General features: G+C 42.6%; 2 long non-coding RNA genes across 2 annotated transcripts; one reads left to right on the plus strand and one right to left on the minus strand.

Annotated features, from left to right (window-relative positions):
* Positions 1-2,629: 2,629 nt before the first annotated feature.
* LOC128807324 (uncharacterized) lies at positions 2,630-6,312 on the minus strand. The gene is made up of 3 exons (XR_008437117.1): positions 5,201-6,312; positions 4,693-4,766; positions 2,630-4,580 (listed from the first exon to the last, which is right to left on the minus strand). It is a non-coding gene; the product is annotated as an uncharacterized LOC128807324 (long non-coding RNA).
* A 360-nt stretch (positions 6,313-6,672) lies between these two features.
* On the plus strand, positions 6,673-6,997 carry LOC128807325 (uncharacterized). The gene is made up of 2 exons (XR_008437118.1): positions 6,673-6,849; positions 6,931-6,997. It is a non-coding gene; the product is annotated as an uncharacterized LOC128807325 (long non-coding RNA).
* Positions 6,998-11,855: the final 4,858 nt, after the last annotated feature.

Here is an 11,855-nt window from a genome sequence, read left to right on the forward strand (position 1 = left end):
TTTACCCCAGAGCAGAGGTGCAGACGTGTCCAAAGAGTTTGTAAGGGCAGAAAAATTCATGGATACTGAATTCAGGTTTATCCTGCTGAGACATCAGCCAGAAGTAGCTGATTTTTAACATAATGGCCTCCAGAACATACAGCAGCTTGAAGAGAGGAATTTTTCAGTTCAGATTTGTGAGTTTTTTTCTGACTTCCCAAAGAACTATTACCATCCCTTTCTGGTGGTGCACCACTGTTCTGAGGACTGATGGAACTTCTTCATATCAGGCAGAATATGTGGAGGGCATGTTATACCACAAACTGTCAGGGAAATTCCTGGTGACCTTTTCTCTTTCTAATAATATGTCTTGGCTCAGGCTTTTTTTTCTGTGCAGTCATGAATATTTTCAGTTTTTCCAGGAAATGCAAGGAGGTAGGGCTTTTGCTGCTCTTCTTTTGTCTCATATGCAAAATTTTCACCTCAGAGCCTCTGCCACACATTTGAATTTTGTCTTGACTTGCTTATTTTCTTCATTTTTAGGCAGTGTACTGTAATGATTCTTTGCCCCAGGGATTTGTTTGTACTGAGTCACTGAAGCTGAGTGGCCCTTCCTTAAGTGTATTTTCTGTGCAGACATAATTTGCTCACTTAAATTATTAGTGTGTTTATGCTACTTATGTTTGATCTTGATTATGAAAAAGTGCTCATGGTGGGTCTGAGTTGTAGATAATGCCTGGCATTGATTAACCAGTTGAATTTAAAAAGTAATTTTAGACTGATCTGCTAAAGAGGTGGTATGGGTTGGAGTGCTCTAAATGAACACCTCCTTCCTGGGATTTGGTGTGCCAAGGGATGTGCAGAAGTTGGGCACTCTCAAGCTGTTTGGTTTAGCTGTTGCCAACTTGGTTGCTGTTGTCTGTGCCCACGTTTGCACCATAAAAGCACTTGGTGAGGAGTGAGTGCGACAGAAGGTCTGAAGGAAAACACACTTTGATCAAGACCCTGGCCAGCCCCAAGGGGCCTCATTATTTGAAGTGTTTTGCAGGTTCTGCTGTGACCCCCGTGGTTTCATGGCCAGCAGCTTTGCTTGCTGCTGCTGCAGGGAGGGCTGGGTGCTCCTGCCCTCTCCTGCTGCTGCCTCTGAGGCTCATGAGAGCTTGCTGCACTGCAAAACCCCTTTTTCTTCTGGCTGAGTTCCTTTTGTGTCTGGTTAGTGATTGACACCCCTTGAAGGGGTCAGACAGCCTGCTGGGGGGAGGTGGGCAATATCTTGGGAGCAGGTGAGAGAGGCCAGTGACACTTTTGGGTGGAACCTTCTCCTTTAGCACTGGTGAGCTCCCCGATGGGTTCCAGGTAACTTCACCCCAAGATGGGGCTGGGCCAGCCCAGCAGGTGCTCACCTGGTCAGGGCTGGATGTGCCTCGCTGCCCTGGGTTCTTGTCGGAGTCCAGGACATCCCTCTGGCTGCCCTGTCTGTCTCGAGACCCTGGCAGGAAGTCAAAAACACCTGTGGCTTCGATTTTTAGCCCATGGAAAAAAAGCTGCCAACTTTGTATGAGGAATTATAAGCCACAAGGGTTTGAGTAGTGTGGAAGCTGAATTAACACAGGGTGAAAAAGTAGAATTTTGGGATTTTTAGAATGGGGTTCAAGGGGACAAGATGGAGGGATTTGGGAGTGTCCTGACCTTCTTCTCCTTCTTGTCCTACATGTCTTGCTGTGATGGTGACTTTTCTATTGGTTTAAGGTAGAAACACACGGTCCAACATAGATGATAGATATTGGCACAGTATTGTAAACAGACTATACGTAACTTTTGATATAAAAGGTAAACACCGCCTGAGAGGACAGGCAGATTGCCATGGCCTCCTTGCTAGATGGACCTCAGCAGGTCAGAGAGACTGTTATAGATAAGGAAAAATAAACAACCTTGAGAACTTGATCCTCTGTGTTTCAGACTCCTCCTTTGGCTGCATGGGGCTGCGAGGACTTTTACAGTATTGGGGTCATTCCAGCATTGTGACCCTGAGAGGTTCTGGCACTACCAAAGGAGGCTCAGGTCACTGAAGTCTTGCATGAGAGTTTAAACAGACAGCTCTGCTGAGTTCCAGAAACAAATGTGAGCCTGTCTCCTCTGTGCAGTGATGCTGCCTTACTCAGCCTGGCCTCTTGGCAGGGCTGGTGCAGCAGGAAACAGGAGCAGCAAAAATGAGGGTGAGCCTTCGCAGGTATGGATTTGTGCCTCCTAGAACACATCTGATATTACAACATGCTTGTGTGCAGGGCACACATGATTTTGAGGTTTCAATTTGAGCTTGGATAGCATTCAATAATCTCATTTTATTCCCATTTAAAATCCAGCTTAATTAAAATGTACAGAGTATTCCCACAATGAGTATTGTTTCTAAACTGTGTGTCTCTTTCAAATTCCCAGTATAAACAATCCTGTAAATAGGTAATTAAAGCCATCTGCTTCTTGGTAGCCTAGTTACCTTTGCAGAATCATTTACATTTCCCTCCCCTTTAACTCAGGGAATTAAACTGCCATAAATTCTTACTTTAGTGGATAAACTACTACAAAATAATGCCTATGGCACACAGCTTTTCAAGAAAAGACATTGTATTGAATTTCTCTTCCAAATAAACTGTTCTTCACAGCCACAAAAAAAATGTGCTGTCAGATGATGGACATACCCATAAACTGTAATCCAGCACAAGATACTTGAAATAATGTGGTTACTGCCTGTGATCTTGTGTTCCTCCTTTCTCTATGAACATGGTGCTTTTTATCAAGTCATCAAAGGTAGGTTCATGATGTCCGTGAACCTATTTTGAGCTAAAGATCTGGCTCTAGTTTTAGGCCAGTTTCACAGAAGAGTAAACACAAAGTCAAACTTGAGAATAGTTTTTGGAAGTGAATAAAACCAGAGTTCTGCCTTGTGGTCACCTCTTTGAGGTGAGAGGAAAAGCAGCTCTTGCAGCAGTCTTGCTGGGGTTGTTGTGGCTGTGGAGTGAAGATTTGGGTGCACTGGGGTCACTGCACAGGCCCAGACTGCAGTGCCCAAGGTACCTGCTGGGACTCACAGCTTCTGGGAGTTGCAAATTGCTTTTTCCCAGTAGTAGAGGAGGAAAAATGTCTTCTGAGTCTTCTCTAAATTACTCTGAGCTCTCGGAAACTTCTGCTCATTATTTCTGGGAGAGAAGAAACACTCTTCACTTCTACTTTCTCCCTTTTAAAAATAGCAAGTTCACTGCTGATGGCTCACACTTGTAAGTTCTTAACTGACATTGTAAAATCCGAGGCAAAATATTGCAATGTTCCACCTGACTGGTATGTTTTAAAAGCAGAACCTGCCTCAAAGGGAGTAGAAGGCCTCCTGCCATCCTGAATGGCAAATGCAAAACCTGGGACATAGTTCTCATTGCATTGGTGGCACTTTCTGAAAGAACCCCTCACAACTTCCAAGCACTAAGTAAAGTTATTTGAGCTCTGTATCCCCTTGAATACTTTTGGGCATCAAAGCAAGCAACACTGTTGTAGAATCTCCTATTAAGAGGGTTTTCTCTAGTGGTGGGAGAGAAAAAACCATGCCAAAAACCCCACAGAGTAGCCAGGTCCTGTCTGTGACCTTGGGTTTTCTTTAAAACTCAATCTGAAGCTTGCTGGTGAAGGGAGCTGATTGAGCATAGATATAGCAAATAACTTACTGCCACTTTGAGTTTATTCAGTAGCTACTTAAGGCACCTAAAATAGTGTGTGCACACCTTTAGAAAAGAACCTAGTAGTGCTGGTTATGGTTATTTTCTGAGGATGCTGATATGACCAGGCAGGCTAGATAGGTACAGTCTTAGTCCCAAGTTATTAAAATATCCTCTTAAGTGAACAGGAATTGGAAAAGTAAGCCTAATTATGGGATTGCTTATTTTATAGAAATAGCCATTTAACGGGTTTATATAGTTACATCACTGGGAGCTGAGACACATGTAGAATATTATTGCATAACTGAACCATTAATCCAGCATTGTACAAGAATAACCTACATTTGTCTTTTTTGGTTATGAACAGTTGAAGTTTGAATTATATTTTGTTTGCTCTGCAGGTAATATAGAAGGGGCTTTTGGATTTGCATTTTAAGCGCTTGTTCATAATTTCTGAGTGTGGTGGTGTTTCTGTCCCACACACAGGTCTCTATAGGAACATTCTGTCTTGCAGGTATGTGGCATTTGGCTTAAAGAAAGCTGATTTCAGCTCCAGTGGCTGTGGTTCAGCTTAGGAAGAGGTGCAGAGGGACAAGCCCACCAAGCTGAAAAAATGGAAATGCTTTTGACCTTGACCTATAGCAGAGGGAGTGACTCGTAGAGGGTGGAGTGTGTCCCAGGAGAGCAGGCACGCTGTGCCTTTGCATGTGCTGGAATTGCTGCTGGGGGTGGAGGGGGAGAAGAGCAGGGCCAGAGGGGAGCTGGCTCTGAGGAGGAGCCCCCTCTGTGCAGGGGTGCTGCTGGGGACAGTCAGCAGCCACTGAAGTACAGGTAGGGCAAAATAATCCCGGGGTTTCTTCTCTCCCTGCAGCTTTTGGATCCATGCTCTAGAAATTAAATCTGTGTTAAGAGATAAAAGTTCTCCTTGCTGTCAGTGCAGATCACATGTTGGCACTTAGGGAGTCCAGGGGTGCTCTCCCAGCAAAAGCCTCTCCTTCCTTCCTTCCAGTACCTGAAGGGGGCCAGCCAGGAGGTCACAGAGGGGCTCTTCATCAGAAACTGCAGTGACAGGACAAGGGCTTCAAACTGAAAGAGGAAAAATTTAGGTTACACACACAGAAGCAATCCTTTACTGGCAGAGTGGGCAGGCCCTGGCACAGGTGCCCAGGGAAGCTGTGGCTGCCCCATCCCTGGAAGTGCCCAAGGCCAGGCTGGATGGGGCTCTGAGCAACCTGGGGGTTGGAACTGGATCATCTTTAAGGTCCCTTCCAACCCAAGCCATTCTGCAATTCTGTGGTTTTTGCCAGAGAAAGTGGAACTCTAGGAAAGAGCAGGTAGTTGCAGGGGAGGACAGATGATGGATATGTATTCCAGGAAATACTGCTCCTGATGAATAGGGAGGAATTAATGTGCATTCATACATACATTTATAGATTTTAATTTTTGTCAGGGTTGGTAGCAACTTCTTGTCACATTTGAAGCTGAGATACCACTGGAAGTGCAACCAGGGGTTTGGTTACCTTGGGGATATTGGCTGAAGTGATGCTGTTTTGGTTTTGGCCTTTTCCCTTTAATGTGTTCTCTGTATCCTTCACACACATATTTGTAGCTCTGCAGCCTATTGAATTAGTGGCTAATTTTCCCAGTAATTTTCCCTTTCCCTAGGGAGAAAGACTAAACAAATCCCAGAGCTCCAAGCCCCAGGGGTACAAGGTCCCTGTGATGTCTTGGCTCTCCTTGGCTGCCAGGGTTGGGAACAACTCTTGGAGATCCATTTCATGGACAAAGTACAGCCAGTGCCAAGGGGGCTCCAGAGAAGGGGCTTGACCGGGGAGGGGGGAATTCCATCACCACTCATCCTGCTAACTGGTGCTTTTTTGTCAATTATACTAATTTGCTACATGTATAAAAACTGTATTCACCCTGTGTGGGTGAGCTTTTGTAGATATCTTTCCATAACTGCCCCGAAAGCCTTGGATGAAGATCCACTTTTATGTTACCTCCCATACTGAAATTATCTTGAGTTTGATTCCTGGGCTGGAAAAGGCAACAGAAGAAATTAGTTATTGAAACACAGTGAAGATGGAGATTCCTTTATAAAATCCTATCTCTGTTTCCTCCCCAAGAGCTTTGCTGAGATGGCTATCCAGGCCTTCAACTGCTATAAATTAGCACAGCTACATGCTTTCCAGTGAAGCTACTTTTAATTTGCATCTGCAGAAGATCTGGCTTCCCTGATTCAATGATGCTACCACTTCCTTTGTATGATGCCTATTTAAAGATTCTGTTGTTTTTATAGCCTAGCCAAAGAAATTGTTTTCTTAATGATATCCACAAAAATACATGAGCCAAATTCTTTGTTACCTCACTGCAAATCACAGTCCTTGCATTGCTGTTGGTGAATTTTATCTGTTGTCCAGCTGTGTAGCTGAAAAGAATTTGATCCTGTTTGTCTGTAGGGTTTCCAGGGTGAGCTTCTGCAAATATTTTTGCTTTCTATCCAGTGAGCATTTCCACATCAGTTTAGTAACCTTGACTACAGTGGAGCTGTGCCTGTTTACACTCATTTGCACTAAATTTGTGCAAAGGTTCTTGATATTGTTTTATAAAAATTATTAGTTTTTTTTTTTTAAACTAGAAATGGGATAAATAAAGGTATTTTAAGTGGGAGCTCTGGCTTCTCTGAGGGATTTTTGTGATTAAATTCACTGGTATAAATTGTATCATCTTCTGTAGGTAAGAGAAAGAGATACTTTTTCCAACAATATTCAACATAATTTTCCACCAAGGAGACTAGCAGTTTGCCAGAGTTGTCACATGCCTTGATGTCTTTGAATTTCTTCCTTGGAAGCTGCTGAAATCCTTCATGCAACTGCTCCACTTGGGCATAATCCAGGAAGAGCTTTCTCCAGCTGCTTTGGTTTATGATGTATTGGCTCCCAGGATCTGAGATCACAAGTGGAGCAGAAAGGCTAAATGTAGGTTCCCACAGAGCAGCCAGCTCTCCAGGAGCCCCTCTGGCCTGTCCCCAGGGCTTGTGTTCCCCAAGGTACTCCCAAAACCCCTGGGGTTTGGGCTGTTGGTGAGAGCAGGCCAGCAAATGCCATGCTGCATTTATGGGACAAAGGAAAAGCAGCAGCAAAAACCCTTCTTTTCTTCTGGATTTGTGGTACGGGGAGAGAAGCCCATTCCACACATCCTCCCTCACAAGCCAGAAATGAAGTGCTAAAGCTAAAATCTTGGCACTTAGGAAAACAGGAAGGAGAGAGGCTGAGGTCCAGCACAGTGAGATATAAATCTTTGATGCTGCAAGATTACTCTTGCTATTGCTTTTGGTCGTATTTATATGCTTTGAATATTTTTCTCTTGAGCAAATTCAGGGTATTCAAGCTTATCAATGTGTTTTTATGAGAGATAAGCTCCTTCCTTCAATTTGATAAGAAAAACAGTGTCTTATTCCTAAGGCAGAACTGTCAGGTAAAGAAACATGATTGAGGTAAATGAGGTTTATTGAGGTTAGAGTGGTCTCCCTGTTGCTGTAGCTGTGGTAGGGTGGCAAAATGTCTCCAGCACCCTACTGGAAAGTAGCAGGTGTTTACTGCCAGCTACAGCATCTTCCACCCTTCAGGGATCACCACTCAGGTCTGTCTCAGCTCTGCAGCTGGGTATTGAGGGCAGTCTGGGTATCCTCCCTCCCTCCCTTTCCTCTCTGTCCTTCACCCTTGCCCTCCTCTGCAGTGCTGTGCAATCAGCTGGGTAAAAAGCTAATTGCTGTGAGGATGTTTGTGCTTGTTCCTCATTGCTTCAGGAGCCCAAGCCTGAGGTAGTGCAGAGCAATGGAAGGCTCAGGTTGGGATGGCCACATTTCCAGGAGGGAGGCACACCAGGAAAGGCTCCACAAGCCCATGTGTTGATGGCCTGCAGAGCAGCAGCTCACTGAGGCCCCTCCACATCCACCTGCAGGGTCACAGGTTCTCAGCTGGGCAGGGGATGAGCTGGGGACAGATCCTAAGGACCTGCAGAGGTGCAGTGGGATGGAGATGCTAATGGCTTTCTGCTCCAGAAAGCTGCACCAAGGCACAAACCCTGCTGACATTTGGTTGCCCACCAAAGCAGAAACCTGGAGGCACGAGGGGATCTCAGTGTCCCTTGTCCTCCCTGGCATCACAATGGAGTGGACTTGGCAGCTGGATGGATTTCTTGGCACTGCCCACACTGGTGTTTCTGTGTGTGAGAAATTGAAAACTGTTTTGTTTCAGATTTTCTGATTTACAAAAAAATCAGTCCACTCTGTGTTCTGATACAGTGTTGCAGCATTTTCTCCAAGATGTGCATGTTCAGGAATGGGAGGTGTCATGACTACAGAGTTCCAGGATTCCAGCCTAGCCCAGCTAAGTGTTTAGGCACTCCTTTTGCAGAAATGAATAATCCCTGTTAATTAAGAGGATTCTTAAGTGCTTTCCTGAAATGTCTTGCAGGATCAAATACACTTTCTTCCCAGAGCTCTGGTGGTTTTTTTTTTCCATTTTATTCTATCATTTATGATTTAAGAACAGTGCTTGAAAAACAGCTGCTGTGAAGACTTAAACATCTCTATAATTCACATGTTCTAAACTCAGCAGTCCTAGGATACTTATGTTCTTTTACAAAGCAGGGGGAGGAAGGGACATGCAAAATCTTTAAGATGCTATTTAAAAAGAAGACTTCAAAGGGAGAGGGAAAAATTTATCCTTTCATAGCTCAAGAAAAGTATGCCAGAGTTATGCAGATAATTAAGCATCTTCTCCACACTTTAAGAGTGCAGAATGTGATTTGCCTCTTTCAGTTACATCTAAACACTTTATAACTTGAAAAGCTATAGTTGTGTTTTTAGATACAGCTTAGGAGAGCTAAACTTAATTAGTGTATACACATTTTATGTGAGCTGTTGTGCTCTTTAGTTATAAAAAAATGGTTTTTCTGACTATATGCAGGAGTATTTTGAATGGGATCTCTCTCTGGCTTAGTCTGATTCCTCACTATTGTAGTTCTGCTGGAAGGAAGAGCCCACAAACACATTCCATGATGTGTCCTGTATGCCACCTGCAGCAGCTTGGGAAGGACAGGGCAATTCTGGCTCAGATAAAGGGTGTGATTGGAGGAGGAAGAGACTCCTTGGGTGACTGTGGTCAGGGAGAACAGTAGGGTTGAACAAGTCTTTTTTTTTTTTTTTTTTTTTTTTAATCCTGAAACAGAGAGCAGCAAAATGCAGTATAATCCTAATCTGGACTGGTGAAGTCAATGGGAATTTTGCCTTTTTTTTGAGGTCTAGTTTTTTCTCCTTTCTATGTGCTTGTCAGACAATATTTTCTGTGAGACAAATATAGCTGCAGTTCCAAATCTGACTATATAGCTCATACAATGCTAAACACTTGAAGTTTTCTCAATTTGTTATCATTAAAATCTAGATATTGGAAAATTGAACTCCTTTGCTGAAGGTATTCTTCCTCATTTTTTATACCTTGGATGTGTTGCATTTTTCTCTGCTTTACTGTTGTGACCAAGAGCAGTAGTGGACATCTGAATATAACAGGTGAAAAAAACACCAAAGCGATTTACCAGCTCAAGCATCTCCTACCTACCCTGTAAACTTGTCCCAGTGAGAGGCAAGCAAGGACAATGAAAAAAAGAAATCTTCTTGTACCTGAAACTTCCATCACTTTGGGTTTTAGTATTTGCATTCTTTATCTAAATCAAAGATTATACCTTTTGGTAAAATCTCAATGAATTTATGATTCTAATTTGCAGTAGCAATATTTATTTTTTGTTCCTGACTGAAGCAGTTCAGCTCCTCTTGCCACAGTTATTTTACTCTGTTTACAGGGTTGAATTTTTGTCTTGTAACTAATATCTCCCAAGTCCATATGGTAATAAATATGTGCTAGCTCTTCCTTTTAGTCCCTATTTTTCTTTACAAGATAAGGCCATCCCTGTCATCTTTTTGCAAACTATGCTCAAAGCACATTCTGTGCTCAAGTGTGATTATTTAAAAAAAAAAAAATATGAGAAACAACACAATGTACAGAGGACAAGCATAGGTTCTGAACATGTGACTTAAGAATCTTTTTTCCTGTTTCCATGCTGAGGGACTATTGCATCTTGGGCAGTTTAAGTGTTTTTATCATGACTTCATATTTGGTAGAAAGGCTTCAGACTTATGAACTGCTCAGGGTCCTATGAATACTGATTTGTACACTTATTTATACAAACATTTCAGTGTGTAGAGACAGCATGCACCACTCACAAAGTTTTTACCCTATGTCCTTTCCTTACATTTAAAACCAATGCATATTGTTACTGAACTTCATTGTTACAGGATGAAAGCAATTTTTTTCTATTTTTTAAAATAATTTTAAACCTAGGTTATTTGGAGACCTATTTTTTTATTTACTCAGCACTTATTCACATAATCAGTACTCGGACCTTTTCCTGTCGAGTTAAGCCCAGCCCATTGGGTGGTTAATTTCAGCTGTTAGCATTTTTTTCCTACTTGCTTTTTGTTCTGCACGTTGCACCTTCAGACTTCAGCTAAAGGACTCCAATACAAACAAAAGGCATTTTTAAGACTGGATTGCTAATATTCCTCTGCACAGTCTTGGGAGCAGGCATTTTGGACCTGTTTTTCTATATTTTCAACTAACTCGGGATGCATCTCGGAGCTTTTCTCTGCCAGTTGCGCAAGAAGGACTCTAAATTACAAGACTAAAAATCTGACTGGATACATCTCACTGGTGCTTTCTAGCTTTGTTTGCTGAAGTTGATCCATTTTTGCTTTCACACCAAACGCTGCTTTTCTTCCCTGTGTTTGGCAGAATAGCTCTGGAGCAGTTGTAAGGCTGCTGTGAGCTGAGTGAGGCTGCTGTTTCCAGCCAGGTATTTGCAGTATTCCCTTGTCACCGTGCTTGCTGACAAGACTGTTTTGGGGCTGGAATTTCTCCCTTTCCTTAGTGTGACTGGTTGCCAGAAAATGAGCACCATATGCTGTATTTAGTTTAATAAAGTCTTTGGTGTGTTATCTATGTCATTATTCCTTCCGTAGCAGATTTGTAATGTAAAATTGTATTAGGAAATGGGGAGAACTGGAGAGTCCATGGAGATGGCAGAGCTGCTGCTCAGAAACAACCAGCAGAGAAAGCCTCATGGGAGAGGTTTGCAAGCCCTGGATTTTTGCCCTTTCAGCTTTCTTTAGGTGACAATAGAGAACAAATCCTGTGCATTCTGACTACTTGGAGACCCAGGGGAAAAAACCCTGTAGCAAGGGATAGGACTGGAGTAGATAAAAAAAATTATTTTAGTTGAAACTAGGTGTAGTAGTGAGCTTTTTTTCCTTGACCTGGCTCTAAAGGTAGAGTCCTGCTTGTAACATTTGCTTGTCTCATAGGTAAAACCCCCTTGTTTCATGTTTGTCTTAATAACGGATAATGTTCAGCTCCCTGGCTTGCAAAAATGTTATGCAAAACATTTCCTGTTTTCTAGCTAGCTCTAGTTCTGAGCTTGGAGAAAGCTTTTGGCAATCCTCATCAGAGGAATTCAAACAGCTTCCCAGCATGCTTTTATGACCTGCTTAATGCACAGGGACTTGGAAGCAAAAGTGGATGTAAACCAGGTTTTAGGGAACAGGCTTTACATTTTTTTTTTTTTTTTTTGTGCTTAGTTTGCCTGAATTTCAACAATTGATTTGCTTTACAGAGTTTGTCACTGCCTAAGTCTTGCCTTAACTACTGATGGTGGTAACAAACTCTCCATTTGATTTCAAGCAGTTCTTTTCAGGTATCTTAAGTCTGTTTTCAGAAAATTAGAGACGTCCACTTCCAAGACTTCTCAAAAATAATGCACTGAAGGAATTGGAGCTCTGAAATGTGTATGTCTGTGATGCCTTGTCAGGTAGTTCTTTTTAGTTCATTTTCTATCACAATAAATCTATTTTTGTGATAGAGTAATTCCAGTCCTGCTTGAACAAGAAGTATGGAAAATCTCAGTCTCATAAGGAGAGATTTGCAGGATTTCTGTGTTGATTTTTTTGGAGAGAGCAGATGTTGGGAACATGCTTTGTTAAGCTTGTAGATGCATATTTAGGAATGAAGAAACCTTCATGCCTGCTCCTGGGCAGCAGTCCATTCATCACTGGATGGTACC

This window comes from Vidua macroura, chromosome 5, assembly GCF_024509145.1.
Source record: "Vidua macroura isolate BioBank_ID:100142 chromosome 5, ASM2450914v1, whole genome shotgun sequence".
In the NCBI taxonomy this organism is placed as follows: domain Eukaryota; kingdom Metazoa; phylum Chordata; class Aves; order Passeriformes; family Viduidae; genus Vidua; species Vidua macroura.